The following is a 19,811-nucleotide window of genomic DNA, read 5'->3' as shown; positions in this document are numbered from 1 at the left end:
TACATTTAAGAGTATGTAGTTTGTTACCAGTAACAGACGACCAACAAGCCTGCCAACGGGTAAGGATGGAGGAATGGATAACCGGATAAAAGTCGGAATATGGAACGCCTTTACGATAGATGGGACAAGAGCGGACAGCTTCCTTGACGGCAGCATCCGCACGCTCATTTAAAGAGACACCAATATGGCTGGGAACCCAACAAAACTCAACCGACTTACATTTACTGTGAACAGTCAATGTTGGATCTCGACAACTACTGGATGAAACGGATTAAAGAACCGAGAGCCATGAGGGCACTGCGAGAGTCAACAACAACTACAAAGGAAGACTGATCACGAGAAAGCAGGAGACGAAGAGCATAGAGAATAGCATAAAGCTCCGCTGTGAAGATGCTAGTCTCCGGAGGTAAGCGACACATATAAGCACGATCAGGGAAAACAAGAGCAGCCAACACCGTCCACAGACTCAGACCCATCGGTGAAGACAGAAACGGAGCGGGAGTGAGAAGCAAAGTGCTCAAGGAAAAGGGGGCGACTGTGGAAGGGGGGACTCTCCATGGGGGCAAAGAAGGAACAACACGAGGAGGAACATTAGAAATACGAACAGAAAGAGAAGCCTGTAAGCGAGATAACCGGACAGAAAGAGGAAGGTGGTGAAGAGGAACAGGAGCCGCAGGAGGAGTAAAATTTAAAGCACAACAGAGGCGAGAAGAAGGATGTTGCAAGGACCGCGCAAGATAGCGAAGACAGTTCCTGAGAGAAACAGTGTCAACATACAAGCCGAGGACGGGAGTCGAACGAAAGGCACCAGAACTGAGGCGCAACCCAGTATGGTGCAAAGCATCAAGATGGCGAAGAGTAGAAGGAGAAGCAGACGAGTAGCAGGGTAACCATAATCGAGCTTAGACAGGACGAGAGAGGAATGTAAAACAAGGAGAGTGCGCCTATCCGCTCCCAAGAAGTATGGGACAATACCCGTAGGAGGGTAAGGGCCTTAGAGCATTCAACACGGAGGTAAGAGAAATGGGGAAACTAAGACAAACGAGTGTCTTAATCACCCTGACAGCAAAGGGTAAGAACATCGACATATAGCGGAGAAGACGCCTGAAGGAAGAGAGGAAAGAAGACCATTGAGGGCAACCAGAAAAAGAGTAGTGCTCAGAACACTACCCTGGGGCACACCTTCGTATTGCTGAAAAGAGGCAGAGAGAGCGGTACCAAGCTGCACCCGAAAGGAACGACGAGAGAGTCTTCGCAGCAAAAGCAGTACGAATATAGACTTCCAAGTTCATCAGGACAGCTGTCGTGCTGCGGCACTTGCTAAAACCAAATTGAGAAGGGGAGAGGAGGTGATGGTGCTCCAGGAACCACATCAGACGAACGTTAACCATACGTTCAAAGAGTTTGCAGACAACTTGTAAGAGCAATAGGGCGAAAGTCCTTAGGGGATGTTCCCAGAGACCTCTGATTTGCGAACAGGGAGGACAACGGCATCGCGCCAGTCCTCAGGGACTGACCACGACTCCCAGATCCGATTATACAGACTCGGTAAATACTGAGACGTGCACGGAGGGAGATGGTGAAGCATCTCATAATGAATACCATCGGAGCCCGTCGCCTTAGAACGGCAGAGGGCCAAGGCAGAACGAAGCTCAGAGAGAGAGAGAGAGAGAGAGAAGGAATCGTTATAGGGAAGTCGAAGATGAGTGCAGAAATCGAAAGGACGAGACTCAAGTACAGGTTTACGAAGAAGGAAAGATTGGGGAAAATGAAGACCAGCCCTACAGAAGAAAAGTGGGAACCCAGTTCGGTAGCGACCTGCAACGGGTCCGCCACAAGAGTACCACGTAGGTGAAGGACCGGTGAAACATCGGGAACGAACTTACCCGCTATCTTGCGGACACGCTTCCAGATCTGTGACAGAGGAGTTTCAGACGTAATGGTGGAGACATAAGATGCCCAACAATCACGTTTAGCTGTACGGATGGCCCTACGGGCCACCACACTCGCCTTCCGAAAGAAAAGAAAAGAATTGGCCGTCTGCCGACGGCGGTGTCTCTTCCAGGCTGCACTCTTACAGCGGACAGCCCGAGCACAGTCTGCATTCCACCAGGGAACGCACTTCCATGGACCCTGAAAGGAAGAGCGAGGAATAGAGCGGAGGGCAGCGTCGAAGACAGTGTCATGAAAAGGAGAGAGGGAGGGAGAGGCAGAAGGGAGAGGTCAGAGAGAGTTGCACTGAGGGTAAAGAGGTTCCAGTCCACTTTCGCAAACTACCACCTTGGGAAGGAGAGGGGAGGCGAAAAGAGAAAAAGGAAACAAGGAGGGGTAAATGGTCACTGCCATGGAGGTCATCAAGAACCTGCCACGTGAAATCTAAGTAAAGAGAAGACGAGTAAAGAGAAAGATCAAGACAGGAAAGGGTGCGAGTCCGAGAGTCCAAATGCGTGGGCCCACCAGAATTCCGATGAGACAGGGAAGAAGAGAGGATAAACGGCTCAAGAAGGCGACCCCGGGTGTTCGTCAGAACATCACCCCAAAGGGAATGACGACAATTGAAATCACCCACAGGAGGACAGGCTCCGGTAAGAAGTCCAGTAAGTGTTGTCGGAAAATCCGACACCATTTAATATCATACAGACAGATAATAGTTGCTGTGTTGTATAAACAAGTTACCCATAGAAAATGTAACTTGTAGTGGAATTCCCGTCTATAGAAAACGGGATATCATTACCACACACTATTATATATTCACCACCTATTATGGTGGGAATTATTCTTAAATATATTAGTCTTTGGACTTTACCATCATAAAAACATCTCATATAAATTAACTTAATTATCAATATTAAAGTAGAGTAAATGTGACCCTTCTATCACTTTCTGTCATCTGGACAATGTAAGCCAGGCGTCAGTGGTGAGGGAGGGGCAGCCATTGTTTATACTGAGACCAGAGGCGCAGGGAGCAATTCGGCTCCTGTTAATTTTACTTGGACGAAGTGTTATGGAAACCAAAGGTGTACCATCATCAACACGCTGTCAACAAAACAAGTTAAGTGTTCTACCGAAACCCATTTATCTATCATTTGTGGCCATTGATGTCATTAGGTAGGGTGTCCCGGTTAGAACACGAGATCGCCTCATACTAAAGGTAATTAAGCCTAGGTCTGTATGGTTCCATGTACAGTGTTTTCTCTGATATACCTGTCATATACTAGGATTCTGGCTTCACGGCTAGCGCCCTTTTGACAGGTCAAGACGAGGAAGCATGCTTTGTGCATCAGTTACCAGGGTGTTGGAAGCTACCTCAAAGAGGGAAAATGTGGTGTCTACATCCTGGTTATACCTGGTGGACTAAGGCCTGCTGTACAAATAAGATAAGGAACCTCTTCAATGTTCAATAATGTATGTAGTCTAATACTGTAGTTTGATTGGCGGCATATATATAAATTTAATAAACCCCCCTAATGTGTAGAGGATCGATTTGTGAGATTATGAGATTATTGCAGAAATACAGTCCACTTATCATCATACAAATTGCTATCGAAGTATATAAATTAACGTAAATATAAATTCTATATAAATTCATATAAATTAAATAAATATAAATCTCACAGGTCGGTTCCCACATTATTTGGTCATCTTTGAACCGGATGACAGATTATTGGTCCTATGAACCCATATTTGGTCATCTTAGTAACGGATGAACCAGTTAACCAGTGGATTCATTAAATAAACTAGTGCAGTGTGATTTAAACAAAGGCCTGCAGTCAAAGACGGCGGCGTTGCCTCAAGAGTGAGTTCACGAGCCCCGCTCAGTTCAGATCAGCCTTAGTCAGCGGTTTCATGCACACCCACAGATTTGGTGGCGTGTTATTCTGTGAAATGACAGCGCTAATATTGAAGCCAGCCAAAGTAGTGGCTGTGGTTTCGCGAGATTGTTCACGGATTTCGTGGTGTTAAATATCGCGAGAGATTATCCACGAATTGTGGAGTTTATTTCGCGAGGTCACTAATAATATTTAATATTTCTTGATAATATTAGAAGTTTTATAGAGGCTAATTAAGAGGCTATCATCAATAATTGTGTATATTATTTCTCCAAAACAAAGAATTATTTAATATATATTGCACTAGTGTTCACAATATAATATTTACTAATTGCCAACCCACAACAGGGTAGGATATTACCACTGACTAGTTGAACTATTACCGTTCATCCTAGTCCCATTATTACCATAGTCAGTTGTACTATATTGAACAACCTAGCACCATTAATGAATGGTATAGACCCTATTTTGGGTGTAATTTTTATCAACTCGAGTTGAGTTGTATATATAATAATTTACTTATGATCATCACACCTTTGAGTGATTAATTAGTGTCTCTTCCATCCTAGGGTGATATAGAATGGCTAACCTAAAGGTACTTCCATGACACTGGTTTATCACTCAAATCATTAGTGTGTATGATTGTATATATATAATGTGTATTAATTTTAAGTGCTAACCTCTAGTGGAGGTAGGATTATCGCCTAGTGAGTGCAGAAATTTTATCCTAGGCTACCATCAGTACTTGCTCACAATTTATGAGCCAGTGGTGCCCAATTAACAAGTCACACAACATAGACTATTGTGATACCCAATTCAACACCTGTAACAGGTGTAGAAGAGGTAGGCACCATGCAGCACTGTGCAAATATACGAAATTAACGTATTCAAGACCCAAGGTGGAAGATAGCATTCCCACCACAGTACAGTACTGCAAGGTGCAACAAACAAAGAGTGTCCAATCGGCAAAGTCTAAAGGTAATACGACTTTGCCTACTGCCCAAATTACCATCCTGAATAAGAGGGCCAAGGTCCATACCCATGGGTTGTTTGACCAAGGATCCCAGAGAACATATGTCACTAAAAAGTTGGCAGATGAACTACAATTAAAGCCTGTAGCCCAGATGTCATTCAATATCTCAGGGTTTGTAACAGATGCAGGACCTCAAGTCTACCAGGTGGTACAACCATCAGTACGCTTAGGCAGGTACATCTGTCGAGTACAAGCCATTGTGGTCGACAAAATACCAGTAGACTTACAAGTTCAAGGTCTGAGAGCTACAGCCAAATTCCTGAAAAATAGAGGAATAAAATTGGCAGATAACATTAAGTCTGATCACCTCACCGACTTCGGTCTCCTTGTAGGGGCAGACTATTGCCATTGATTCATCGGTAGCCCTACTAAATATCAGGGCATAACCATGTTAAACTCTGCAGGAGGTAAATTACTCTCAGGCCCAGTATCAAGCCTGAGGAGACCTATGACTGCAGATAAACAATACCAATAGAAATCTAAATTTGTCAGCTGATTATATTTCTCCAGTAGCATTATACTAAGGAGATTACAGCTGACTATACCAACAGAGGTTGATGTTAGTATCATCATTTAAAGCTGGAGATGAGTTCATGAGGCCTCAGTGGCAAATCAGTGAACAGTAGCCTAAACAGCTACAAGTCACTGCGACCAATGTCACTGAACCCACTGCAGTCTCAGAACCATACTTTACTTCAATGATGAGCTATTCAATCTTCTGAATCAATTAACTAAATTAAACCCCAATAAATTTGATGACTGATTTGATACATTTATTATTTAATCAAGATGTATTCCATGGGCCTCATTGTTTATATATCAGTGACCAGTTACCTGAACAAACTTCAAGTTATATCTAATGTCACTGATGTCACTGCAGTCCCTGAATCATACTTGACTGTAGTACTTGATCACATCCAGTCTTCTGGGTTAAATAATATGTATTTAGGCTTGAATATTAGCCTTTCAAGAGTTGACAGGGAAATGAAATCGCATTAGACTTCTAACCCCTGCAACTCTAGTACGGGACATCCGTCCTGTACGAACAGACGCACAAATGTGTGATTACTAACTACTAACATGAAATTAATCTAATAATTCGAAGGAGGAGTATCGGTGTTCGTCTGTTCTAATTAGGACTTCGACCCATGAGCAGCCCCTGGGGAATTATGTCGGAAAATCCGACACCATTTAATATCATACAGACAGATAATAGTTGCTGTGTTGTATAAACAAGTTACCCATAGAAAATGTAACTTGTAGTGGAATTCCCGTCTATAGAAAACAGGATATCATTACCACACACTATTATATATTCACCGCCTATTATGGTGGGAATTATTCTTAAATATATTAGTCTTTGGACTTTACCATCATAAAAACATCTCATATAAATTACTTAATTATCAATATTAAAGTAGAGTAAATGTGACCCTTCTATCACTTTCTGTCATCTGGACAATGTAAGCCAGGTGTCAGTGGTGAGGGAGGGGCAGCCATTGTTTATACTGAGACCAGAGGCGCAGGGAGCAATTCGGCTCCTGTTAAATTTACTTGGACGAAGTGTTATGGAAACCAAAGGTGTACCATCATCAACACGCTGTCAACAAAACAAGTTAAGTGTTCTACCAAAACCCATTTATCTATCATTTGTGGCCATTAATGTCATTAGGTAGGGGTGTCCCGGTTAGAACATGAGATCGCCTCATACTAAAGGTAATTAAGCCTAGGTCTGTATGGTTCCATGTACAGTGTTTTCTCTGATATACCTGTCATATACTAGGATTCTGGCTTCACAGCTAGCGCCCTTTTGACAGGTCAAGCCAAGGAAGCATGCTTTGTGCATCAGTTACTAGGGTGTTGGAAGCTACCTCAAAGAGGGAAAATGTGGTGTCTACATCCTGGTTATACCTGGTGGACTAAGGCCTGCTGTACAAATAAGATAAGGAACCTCTTCAATGTTTAATAATGTATGTAGTCTAATACTGTAGTTTGATTGGCGGCATATATATAAATTTAATAAACCCCCCTAATGTGTAGAGGATCGATTTTGTGAGATTATGAGATTATTGCAGAAATACAGTCCACTTATCATCATACAAATTGCTATCGAAGTATATAAATTAACGTAAATATAAATTCTATATAAATTCATATAAATTAAATAAATATAAATCTCACAGGTCGGTTCCCACAAGTGTTTCAGATCAGGAAGAGAAAGTGGGACACTCTTGGGGAAATTAATGGAACAAACAGTGCACCATTTCCCCACAAAGATACGAGCAGCAGAACAATGGAGAGGCGAAGGAAAAAGTAAGGAGACAAAGGGAACATCAGAGCGAATCAAGAGAGCAGAAGAGTTTAGAGCCCCAGCAACAGCTGGGGGGGGGAGAGAAAGGAATAGCCACGAAAGCAACCAGGACGAGCACCAAGCATCGGCTCCTGGAGACAGACACAAAGGAGCGAAAACCGCGAAATTAGAAGTTGGGGTTCAAGGTAATTGGCGTAATAACCCCGAACGTTCCATTGAAGAATAGACATCGATGAGAAGAGAAAGGACAACAACAGAGAACAAGGAAGAAACAAAGGTGAAAGAGCAACATAGCACGTTAAAGAAGATCAAAGTCGGGATCTGGGTCAGCAAAGTCAGGGTTAGGGGGCATGGGTAAACTGAGCAAAGACGGAGGGAAGGAAGCAGGAGAACAGACCAGAGATGGACAGGCGGGGTCCAGAGGAGGAGGAGGAAGAGGAGGAGGCAACCGAGAGGAGCAGTCAAGGACAGCAGCAGGAAGAGGGGGGAGTAGAAAGAGGGGAGCGCACCTCAGCAAGGGCAGCAACTGAGAGGGAAGCGGGGGCCAAAGAAACCTCCATAGTAGGAACAGGGGGTGCAACCACCGAAATGGAAGGGGAAAGGGCGATAGAGTCAGAAGTAGGGGCCAAGGAAGAAAGCGAAGCCTGCTTACCCGCCGGGGAGGAGAAATGAGAGGAGCCAGACTTATGCTTCTGACTTAAAGAGACAGGTGTTCCAGCAACTACGTACTGGGCAATAGATTCCAGTGTCTCAACAGGAGAAGCTGAACGAGAGCACACACGACGGCCGGTAGGAGAGCGATGGACATCAGCCCACACAGACAGGCAGTGGGGAGAGACATTAGATGGAGGAGAAGGATGGGAAGGAGGATCGGAGGGAGACGAGGAAGAAGACACAGGAGACATGACAGACCGGGCAGAAAGAAGGGGAACCCCAGACAGAGAACCAGGAGGGGGACCCTTCAGGACAGAACTCAAAGGAACAGAGGAGGCGGCAGTGGGCGTATCAGGGCCCAAGGCTCGGAAACGGTTGTGGGCCTGAGGAAGGTGGGAAGGACGAGGAGAGGAAGAGCGCAACACGCGAGCATAAGAGATATTAGCATAAGGCGGGAGCCGGCAAACCTGGCGCCTCCCCTCAGGAAAAGATAAACGCTCCCGGTGCTTCAAGTTGAAGACGGCTGCCTCAAGCTTGTAATGGATACAGGCACGGGAGAAGGTAGGGTGGGCCTCACTGCAGTTGAGGCAGCGAGCCTGGGGAGAAGTGCACTCCGACTTAGAGTGACCTTCGCCCCCACACAAAGGACAGAGAGAGACAGTCCCAGAGCAGCGGAGGGCACCATGCCCAAACCTCCAGCACTTGTTACAAAGCCTAGGAAAAGGAATGTACACCTGGACAGAGCACCTGGCACCAGCAAGAATGACAGAGGATGGAAGAGTCCTACCATCAAAGGTAATCTTCACAACCCGAATGGGTTGACGGCGACCACCATGAGGGGGACGAGTAAATGAGTCTACCTGGAGGACAGAATGGCCTTGAGCATCAAGGATATGCCGAATATCATCGTGACAGTCCTGCAGATTCCGAACACCGGTCGCAACATGGGGCGGGAGGAGAATAGTGCCAACACTGGCATTCAACCGAGCGTTGTTTGAGACCCGAACAGGGATCTCGCCAAGGCAGGATAAGGCAGCCAAGCGGGACGCTGCATCCTGAGGAGCAGCAGCAACGACACGTGTACCAAGACGAGTGGGGTTGAAGGTAACAGAGGCATCCACGGAATCAACAAGATGTCGATGGAGGGAGAAATCATCAGGAGGCGCAGAATCAAGAGAGAGGAGATCAAAGTAATTGGCCCATGAAGCGGGACCAAACAAGGCCTGATACGCATCAGTACTGGAAGGAATCGAACGAGTGCGGCCGTGGCACGGACGGCGTTGAGAACCCCCAGAGAGAGAGGGGTTAAAAGTCGCAGTAGTCACAACGAGAAACTTAGCCGCACCAGGGGACGAATTGGTCACCACTGGGGACTTGAGGCTCGACCCAACCACAGAGGAGGGAGGGGAGCTGGGGAAGAAGTCAGGAGGGTCAAAGGAGGAGCAAGGTCGTAGCCCAATGCAGCGGGAGCTACAGAGCCTGGTCTTCCAATACAGGCCGACTCGGGGACTTGGTCGCCCACCCCACGAGCTATAGAGGGTACAACAGACACATTCAACGACATACAGATAAAGAGAGACAAATTCATTCACGAATGTGCCCCAATACCCACCATGGAGCCGCAATTAGAGGCAGGACACCTAACAGTAAGCTATCGCTGATCATGCTGGGGCCCCCTAGGGGTGCGTCGCGAGTATACGCCCCACAAATGCCACCTTAAGAACCGTCAGTCTGTCGAGATCGGGTTCAGCGACGAAAAGGGTATTGACAATAAAAGGTTCCCCTCGCTCGAGACGTTGGGTAGTACAGTTCTACGGGTGCAAGAGTATGCCTCCTCAAGCACCTGGGCGTCAAAATAGAAGAAGTCCAAAGGAATAACCAAAACAAGCAAAAGGTCGGCAGGAAACGACAAGCAGATAAGAGAAGAGGGGGAGAAAAACGAAACATAAGGAAAAGGAAAAGCGATCCGGCACAATTAAAGAGAGCAGCAGGAGCGCAAGGCCAGAAAAGGACAGAGGACTGTCCCACGGAGCATCACACTCTGGCAGCCGTCCACCAAGCCCCCCTCACAGCGCCAACTAGCCAGATGCGGAGGGGGTGAAATTATAAAACTTCGACGTTTCTGTCCATCCCGGACCATTTTCAAGTCGGAGAATGACTTTAGTCCTGTACAACCCGAAATGTCGTAGTTTCTTGATTTTTAGATTTGTGGGTTAGTTATGAACTCCTTAGCCACATTATTATAAAAATATAAGGTATTATAAAATTATTTATTATAAAAGTATTATGAAAAGTTATACTAAACCATCGTGCTTAGTGATAACAAATCTTTATACATTTTCTCCATGTAATAATTTCTATCATACTCTGATAGATCTAGAGTTGCTATTGATTATTTTCCTATACTTTCTTTCTCAATTGATGAGGTCTCCAAGTTTCTCTTCTGTCGCCAGATCTCTACCTTTTATTCTACCACAGATCTTTCAATATTATTAGTTCTGTTTATTTTTATGTTATTTGATGACATTTGCACTCTTGCTTACGTTTCAATTGTAATCCTTCCCTTGCAGCCCACACTAAACCTTCACTCATATGGCATGTACTCTTATTTACTCTATTTATTTATGCTCTTATTTACTCACATTTTATTCGTATATAAATATTCTTTACCTGTTTTCTGGAACAAATCTTTTATCAATATCAAAATTACATTTAATATGTCCTTGAAGATAACACTACAACACATGAAAGACTGCCTCAACACTGGAGACTGTTATAAAATGTAAATAAACATTTTCCTTTGTAATTACACTGCTCTACGAAAGTCTAATTAGCTTTTGTTTATAGCATGTGTCTCAAATCTAGTACTGCTCCTTTTTCACCAAAACGCTTCATTTATTCAACTTACACAAAAACTGTTCTCCTAATTATTTGAACAGACATGCCAGGGTTGAGTCTTAAGCCTACAAAACATGGTTACATTACTTCTGTAGATACTTCTATGGCATCAGTTCTTAGGAACCTTTGTCGTTGTATTGGCAACGACATAACTTTGCCGTTGTGGTGGCAACAACAAAACTTTGCCGTTGTGGTGGCAACAACAAAACTTTGCCGTTGTGGTGGCAACAACAAAACTTTGCCGTTGTGGTGGCAACAACAAAACTTTGCCGTTGTGGTGGGGTGGCAACAACAAAACTTTGGCCGTTCTGGTGGCAACAACAAAACTTTGCCGTTGTGGTGGCAACGACAAAACTTTACGGTTGTAGTGGCAACAACAAAACTTTGCCGTTGTGGTGGCAACAACAAAACTTTGCCGTTGTGGTGGCAACAACAAAACTTTGCCGTTGTGGTGGCAACAACAAAACTTTGCCGTTGTGGTGGCAACAACAAAACTTTGCCGTTGTGGTGGCAACAACAAAACTTTGCCGTTTCGGTGGCCAACAACAAACTTTGCCATTGTGGTGGCAACAACAAAACTTTGCCGTTGTGGTGGCAACGACAAACTTTGCCGTTGTGGTGGCAACAACAAAACTTTGCCATTGTGGTGGCAACAACAAAACTTTGCCATTGTGGTGGCAATGACAAAACTTTGCCGTTGTGGTGGCAACAACAAACTTTGCCATTGTGGTGGCAACAACATAACTTTTGCCGTTGTGGTGGCAACGACAAAACTTTGCCGTTGTGGTGGCAACAACAAAACTTTGCCATTGTGGTGGCAACAACATAACTTTGCCGTTGTGGTGGCAACGACAAAACTTTGCCGTTGTGGTGGCAACAACAAAACTTTGCCATTGTGGTGGCAACAACGTAACTTTGCCGTTGTGGTGGCAACGACAAAACTTTGAAATGAGAACTAAATATTATCCCCATCAGTTTTGACTTCAAATTATTTAACAGTCGTCTGTGGAGTCTTATTCTTCCCTTCCAAAAGTTATACATTATTGAGTTAATAATGTTTCCTCTGATATTACCAGATAAAAACACAAATATGACTATTAGCACATGTCTAACATTTGATGCGAACAGTCAACATTTGACTATTAGCACAAGAAGACACGAGCATCAAATGCTGGTGTCTTTTTCTCACCTATAATTGAATGTTGAGCGAGCAACAGCCAGGTGTCTTGGCTGAGGTGAACAGTGATAGAGGTGGAAGTCATTTTCAGGCAGCAGATCAACGTCGTGAAAGGCGTAGCAGTCCCACGGACCCTCCTTGCGGGCCTCCTTGAAGCCCACGTTCAGTAAACTGGCGCGATTGAAGGGTGCCGACCCTGTTAGAGCAGAGATGTGATACATAAATGTATTGTCAACGTAATACGGGAACATTACCATTACTTGTAACATGTTGGTTTGTCTGTGTAGAACGAATACATTGACAGGAAAATGAGAGTTGTAGTTAGGGAAATAAAATCAATAAACTAACAGACTTTAGAAAATATGAAAACAAAATTATGTGAATATGAATATAAAATAGCACGTAAACTAATGACTCCTGCACTTGTTTATTAAATTCCGGAACTCTGGTCGATTCAAATGATTTCAAACATATTTATGACAACCTGGATAAATAGCAACTGGCGAGTCAACAGCAGTTGCACACATCATGCCCTTAACTCAAGACTGGAACTTTAGGCCAGAAGTTACCAGGCTTAGAGAGCTTAAAACATCTAATAGCATGCTAAGACATAGAACGTCTACTCTCCAGCAGGATACCCGGAGAGTAGACGATAAATGAGGAGCTAGAACCATGGCAAAGGAGTGCCAGCTAATAATCAGGAAGGCAGCGGTTAATATGATAGACCATTTCCCTGCTTTACAGGATGAGAACTTGAATGAAAACTATGAGAACATTAGTGGGAACGTGTAAGCAGGACAGCTGCTCATTACTACAACAAAACAAAAGGAACAGAGAGGAATTTGATTGTTCTTGGATTTAAAAGTAGAAATATGGGAAGGATTTAGTCTAGGAATACAAGAAAAAGAGTTAGTGTATGTCTTCCAGGGACCATGGAGTCTAGTCAGTGGATGGATTGATCAACATATTGTCAGGCAGCAACATCAGGCCTATCACCCGCCTCTCAGAACCTGGACACGATACTTACCGTGGTAGAAGCTAGAAGCTGTTGGGTAAAAGAAGCTACTTGTAATAAAGTAGTACCAGATATAATTAGGTATTATGGAGTGGGACCAGTCATGTGGCCGGAGTCGACAGTCAGGTGTGACTGATGTAGTGAACGCCTTGTATAAACCGAGAGTGGTCCAACTTGCTCACATTTATCAGCCACAAATGATAAAGCTCAGATGTTTGAGAGCCACAGACATCAACAAAATTTACACTTACGTTTTTATTGTTATATACAGTTTTTTTACAAAAATTTTATTTAAATTTAAAAATCTGCACATTGAATGCCATAATATATATATTCATGCAAGCAGTTTTTAAACTTAATTTGTGTTAGTTTCAGCAATCAGAGAGACAAATATTTAACAAAAAAGTAGAGCAGAAAATTGAAATATTTTAAGATTAATTTTGTAAGTAAGAAATTTAATTATTAAAATTATATTTTTTTGACAAAGATACAATGCTACACATATCAAGCAATATAAGACGCTGTTTAGTGCTAGTATTGGTCTTTTATGTCTTCATCTTGCATATAAGTCGTTCCCAATCTGGCTGATATGTTGTCAGAGCGAATTAGCTTCGTCAGGTGTTGGTTTGTAAGGACAGCACGATGCTTCCCCTTCACAAACCTCATTACAGAACAAACTCTTCCTCCGACTATGGCTGAAAAATTGAGTTTTCCTCTTCATATTTTCGTATTTTACAATTTGTAAGATATTTTCCTTCACAAAGTTTTCAAATACACTAAAAATTAGATTTAATATGAAGTGTACAAGCTAGGCCCGCACTTATTCTATTCTCCCTTCCCTAAGTATCCCAGCTGTTTATATAGCCATACGTTTCTTGCTCTGGATTCAGGACATTTCTAGAATATTTGAATTCACTAGAATTGCTCACGAACGGCATATTAAAGGTCAAATGGTCGCATGTGGCTCCCGAGCCGCGGTATGGCCACCTCTGAAATAAACTAACGTCACGAAAAGTATTGTATGAATAATACAATATCATTCATGCACATCTGGGGCTCGTTGCTTGATAAGAACCAGGGAACATGCAGACAGAACAATGGGTTCCTCCTAGAAGTCAAAGAAAAAATACAGTACAACAGGCAACATGTCAACCAGAGGCCGCCCTTCTACCACACTGTAGAAGGAAAGACATGCAGACAGGATTTCAGTAGAGACACAAGGAACTACAGGACTCAGGGTAACAGTCGACTGGAAGGACGTGGAAATTGGTGGAATGGACATTTCTGCCACAATTACAACAACAGCACAAGAAGAGACCAGTCTTGGAACAGGAATGGAGGCGACAGACCTCCGAACCTCAACTGTACACAAACTCAGAGGTGACCCTCCAACTTGCATCCAACCTAAAAGTGACCCTCCAGCCTGAGGCAAACCTAGACGTGACCAACCTGCGGCAAACCCAGAGGTGATGCTCCAACCTGCGGCAAACCTAAAGGTGAATAACCTGCGGCAAACCCAGAGGTGATGCTCCAACCTGCGGCAAACCTAGAGGTGACCAACCTGCGGCAAACCCAGAGGTGATCCTCCAACCTGCAGCAAACCTAGAGGTGACCAACCTGCGGCAAACCCAGAGGTGACGCTCCAACCTGCGGCAAACCCAGAGGTGACGCTCCAACCTGCGGCAAACCCAGAGGTGACGCTCCAACCTGCGGCAAACGGAAGCAAAAGTCTTATTATCCTCCTGGACAACAACTATGTTGGCGGTCCAGTTCCAGTTGAAAACAGGAAGAGAGGAGGAATATTATCAGCGGCACCAAGAGATAGCTTCATGATCCACATTACTATGTTTCCTCCTCAATATTTCTTAGCAAGAGTTCATAAAGACTATCATCCCTCCAGAGGGTCTTGGTAGGACGGCCGGATCTGAATGGTTGGAGGGCTCCAACGAGGCCGGTTGATATAACCCTCACAGCGATCCTCTCTCCACTACTGAAACTATTGCTTGAGAGACTGTACGACCCTACATATTTTCTTCGTAAAATTGCTGACTTTAACCAACCATATCAGGAAGGAGCCAACCTTTTCTCTCTAGATGTCTCGGCCTTGTACCCAAGCACACCTCAAGTGGCAGCAACCCGTTAAGTAACAGCTTTCTTTGAGGAACACAAAAGGAGAAATTGCAGACGACCTACCAGACGCCGGAGTAAGACGTTTCCCCTGGGAGGGTGCTAGTGGGACGGTGCTTGCGCCATGTCTTAGACTGTAACCTAAAGGACACGCTCCTGTGTTCTGACAATAGCTTACCGACAGATTAAAGGAACAGCGATTGGAGTGTGTGTGAGGTAGAGGTCAATATTTTTCACACATGGGCTAATGGTTTCCGCCCAGATTGGGGTTTTACAGTCGAATCTATCCCCAAGGAGCTACCCTTCCTCGATACCTGTGTATAACTTGAATGAGAAAGAGACTCCAAACTAAAATGGTTTAAAAAGATTCTAACCTGCATTCTTATCTCTTGCATACTTCCTGTCATCCAGCATCCTTAAAGAGATCTCTCGCCTATTCGTTAGTTATCCGAATAAAACGGATAACGAGTGTTAACAGTGAACTCAAGAAGGATTGTTATATAATTTGGTCGTGTTTCCCGAACAGAGAGGATTCTACCGGAAGAGGCACACAAACTTTCTACACTACAGAAGCGCGACCTTCTGAGGACCGGACGACAGCAGATTCCCCTCTCCAGGATGGTGCTCCCTTCAACGTGTATTCCTACAGCATCAAGAATCTTCAGGGAGGAGATAACCAAACTTTGGCAATGGATGGAGGGCCCCCTTTAAGGAGCACACAGCTTGGCAACATTTCCCTTCGGATCCCCCCTCTGATATCCTGGAAAATGGGAGCCTCTTTACAGGATATAAGGGTAAGGCCCGTTTCCCTGCTCACCCACAGTTGAAAGGGGGAGAACATGAATAGGAGCCAAATCTATTATAACCTAACCTAACCTGGGATCTCTTTAGTTTCGACTAACACATGTGATTTCTGGAGCTTCTAACAATTAGAAGCTACAGAAATTACATGCATTACAGTCAACCTCGTTATTCAAGCTCGTTCTGACAGTTCCTGCGACGGCACAGGAACCAACTGTATTGGCGTTTGTCTTTCCATTGGAGGATTTCGGTGCCGTGGAGAGGAGAGACCTGCTGCATGAGTAACAGCTTCTCCACCGTATCAACCTACCCTGGATTTGCGCCTTGGAGAGGCTACTCCAGACCGACAACCAGAGCGCAACTCCATAGTCTCCTGAGACTGATAGATGCCTACTTACTTACTTAACAATTAGGAGTGACTTCGACGTCGACCAAGCTCACGAGGCTCGTGACATCACCCTAACAAGAGAAATTCAGAATAAAAACATTTGCATATTAGACAAAATCCATTGAAAGATTTCAGATTCTTGAAGCCTTCAAATAAAAGTAGAACAACACACCATAAATACTCCAATAGCGGAACAATTAACTCTACCCACCATAAGAGTGAGAGCGAGACCGGAACGTGAAGATGCCAACGATGACGTCACGGCTCAAAACGCCATGCCCACTACACGTGACTAATATTATTATGTATAGGTTATTTCCTCATGCCTCTTACCTTTACACCTTTCTCGTCACCTAATTGTATACATCTGACCTCCCAGCAGTATAAATTCGACATGTTCTCTCCTGTCTCTCTCTCACAGCCCCGCTTCTGTGCCAGTTAAGTCCACTACGAGCTCACCATAGCCCGTGCTGCTTGGAACTTTTGTTATGAGTAGCTGAATCTAAAACTCCTGTCTCTGAACTAGAATAACTGGAGAAACCAAAGCAATACTCCACAAGGCAACAACAACCGAACAGATCAGGGGAGCAAAATGAGTACACCTGCTATTGCCTCCAAGACATCCCAAGCACAAATGACGACCCCCTTGATATCCTAATGCCCCAGTACCTGAATGTAGCAAAGACACCACGACCCAACCCAGATTCTCACATACCTAGAAAAAAGAAAAGGAGCCAAAGATATATCAAGTGTCTACTGTTCCAATGATTATTGCCTCCCTGACAGACCTTCAGCAAGATGCTTGACAAAGCATTCCAAGCACTGGAACAGACCAACCCTCACTTAAAGAAGGAAATGTTAACAGAGGACCAAAAACAATCTATTGAACTTGTTTTTTCCACACGTTTACAAGCCCTACCTGTAATGCTCGATGAAGTCGAAGAAGGTGACGAAGCTGAATGGTTTCAGCGCCCAGTGGCGTCTCCACTCTAACTAAGACGACACAAGCAGTCGGGAAAATCAGCACATAATAAACTACAAACGAGTCAATGGTTTTGAGTCCTTGGTGGACTCTACTATAACATAATAATGGCCAATAACAACACTCATGATTATACATTGGAATATCAAAGGATTCAAAAACAAAACACAAACACTCAGAGCAGTGCTTCTCAAGGACAACATTGATATCGTTTTACTTCAAGAAACATTTACAAGGACTGAAAGAAGTACCAATATCACAGGATATCAAGGTTTCCACTCCCCAATTGCACAAGGTGGCACCAGAGGCACTTCAATACTAGTAAGAAATCATATCAATGCCACAGCAATCAGATACCTGCCTAACTGTGGTGAGGCCGTCGGAATTATTCGAGTTAATCTCACTATGAGGAAATCAATCCTATACATCTTCAATGTATACAGGAGCCAATGAGAACACGATATGGATCTCTCTGCAATCTCTGAAATAACAGTCACCAAACCAATTATCATATCGGGTAACTTAAATGCTCATAATAAATTACTTGATTCACCAAGAACCGAAGCCAACAAAAGACATATTGGAAACCTTTAGGATGAACAGGCCAAAGCTGCAGAAAGAATGGCTCTTAATTGATTTGAATGGAAAGCCAAACCACTGCACCAAAATGATTTTACTGACAGAAAACCCACAGAATGCCTTACCTCTCACCTGGATCAAATCTATGACAAACCAGGAATCCTTATTTTTCTGGACCTTGAAAAAGCCTTAGAGCTAGCCAATGCTCCAGCTACACTGTGCTGCCTTGTGGATAAGAAAATCAAGGGACACGCTCTTGCATTTGCCAAAGTATAATCAACAGAGAACCTAAAGTCAAATTCCAAGGAAAAACATCCTCCTCAAAGAGGCTGGAAAATGGGACTCCGCAGGGAGGAATTCTAAGCCCTTCCTCTTCAACTGTCTCATGGAACAATTCATGAAGCTCAAGTTACCAAAAGCCAAACTGCTTAACTATGCAGACGACTTTGTGGTTATCATCAATGGCAAAGGCGCTATGAATCGTGCACAAAAATGCCTAGATATCATCAGCAGGGAAGTGGAACGCATAGCAGTTCCTTAGTTTATGCTCAGAACGCATAAACAACAAATGCAAAGAAATGGCCATTTTTTTCACGGATATTCCTGCGCGGGCCCTAAGCCCCTGGCTCGCCCACTAAGTGTTGCTTGTTTCTGTTTTACTTGGGCGGAGTATGAGTAGTTATGATTCGTATGGTCGCTTCAGTAAGATTTTGCCATATGCGTTTAACAACTTCCTCTGCTCTGTTGAATCTAAGTTGAAATCTTAATGGGTTTGTAACTGTGCACTGTGTTAGATAATGTTCCAGTGGTCTGTCGGGCATTTCTCCATAGTGCCAATGGCCGTTAAAATGAGAACTCAAGGCATCAGAGCTGCAATTCAAGGAAAGGAAATTGAGTGGGTCACTAAAATTTTCAATACTTTGGTGTCATAATAGACACCTAGTTGTAATTAACTCAAGAAATTTAATATCTTCTGCAATGTTACAAAACCAGAAACTCAGCTTAGCATTCCCTGACAAGTTTTAGAGATGGTGCATCTCTACCAGTACTCAAAATGTACTACGTTCAAGCAGTTAGGTCACTCATTGACTATGCTGCTCCTGCTCTTACATCCCTTAGTGATAACCAATGGGAGAAACTGGAGTGTCTCAAAACGATGCCTTCAAAACAATACTGCGAGCACCTATTCTCTCATGGCGAGAGAATCTAAGAATGGAAACCATCTTGCCAGCCTTAGAAAACAAAATTAAACAAAAAATATCCACCAAAACAGTATAACGTGGTGGAACCACCGCCAGACTGCCAATCGAAGATTGCGTAAACAGATTACTGCATAGAAACCTTCAATATAGAACAAGTACTTGGACGGAAAATCTGGTCAAGATTGAAACGAAAGATTGAGAAAGTGGACTTGAAACTGACTATTAGAGAAAAAGGAGAAGATCGCCTATATCAACATTTTCGGCAAACTCCTCCATGGGAAAAACCGAGTTTAAAGGTAATCACTGAAGGATTACCAGTTAGAAAATCAGCTTGTGACTCCAAGAGGTTCAAAGCAGTAATAGAACAACAAATGGAAACCATCTCATGACCGACAACCACTCACATCTTCACACATGGATCAGTTGATAAAAAAAAAGATTCTGCTGGGGCAGCAGGTTACACTAAGAACCCTGAAACTTACTGGAGCATGAACAGTAGGTACTCAACATTGCAAACAGAATTATATTCCCTGACAGAGGCTATAAATTAAAAAATTAAGAATAATTTACAAGATGCCATCATTCATACCATCTCTAAATCTTCGTTTCAGGCATTGTTATTCATCCAGCACAGAGATAATATACAACTTATCACATAAATCCTACATCTAGGAAAAGAAGCACACTGTCTTTTTACAGCCAGCTTGGGGCCAGTAACAGGGTTCTTTCTGTTAACGTTTCTCATAACTTCTCCTTGATCCTACCCAAAGTCGATAGTAAGTTTTCAAGAATTGGTGGTAGCAAGTAACAGTGC

At 43.7% G+C, this 19,811-nt stretch overlaps 1 pseudogene; it reads right to left on the bottom strand.

Moving 5' to 3' along the window:
* LOC138365917 (beta-1,4-galactosyltransferase 4-like) overlaps positions 1 to 19,811 on the bottom strand; it is a 95,728-nt pseudogene that overhangs the window by 30,529 nt on the left and 45,388 nt on the right.

Source organism: Procambarus clarkii, chromosome 2 (assembly GCF_040958095.1).
Source record: "Procambarus clarkii isolate CNS0578487 chromosome 2, FALCON_Pclarkii_2.0, whole genome shotgun sequence".
NCBI classification, from domain to species: Eukaryota; Metazoa; Arthropoda; class Malacostraca; order Decapoda; family Cambaridae; genus Procambarus; species Procambarus clarkii.
This window is presented reverse-complemented; position numbering and strand designations above follow the sequence as displayed.